Here is a 587-nt window from a genome sequence, read left to right as displayed (position 1 = left end):
TTTTTTTTTTTCTTTTTTTTTCTTTTTTTTCTCTTTTTTTTTCTTTTTCTTTTAAGCAACTGAACAAGAAACTCTCAAATGAGAGAAGAATAAATTCTTTTTATTATTCTGAAATAAACAAAATAAACAATGTAGAATGAAATATTCAACATGAAGAGTTCCTGTTCTACATTGAATCCTACCTTACTGTTGAAAATTCTTCCCCGGATTTTAAACAAATTCAGAATGATATAATCAATAATGTGAATTTTTAAGCATTTCGGGGTGTTCAATAATTCTTGCAACAAGGTAAGGTAGGTATTATTGGTGTCATGCATTTTGTATTTCTTAATGAACTTAGACTCTTGTACTGTGAAGTTTTGTTTTCTAACAACCAATTCTTCTGTGAAGTTCTGAAAATTTGGTTGTTGATTATTCTCCAAGAATCTAAGTTCATCAAGAAAGAGTTCTTCAAAATTTAATTCAAAGCAGCAAATGTTTAACACAGTTTTATTATTCTCAAGGACCTGATCTGCTTCTTCTAAAAACTCTAACTCTTCATCAAAAATTTCCTCAAAACTTAAATCACACTCTTCTTCTTCTTCTTC

This window comes from Asparagus officinalis, chromosome 1 (assembly GCF_001876935.1).
Source record: "Asparagus officinalis chromosome 1, Aspof.V1, whole genome shotgun sequence".
NCBI classification, from domain to species: Eukaryota; Viridiplantae; Streptophyta; class Magnoliopsida; order Asparagales; family Asparagaceae; genus Asparagus; species Asparagus officinalis.
The sequence above is the reverse complement of the archived record's forward strand: the minus strand, read 5'-3'. Positions refer to the sequence as shown.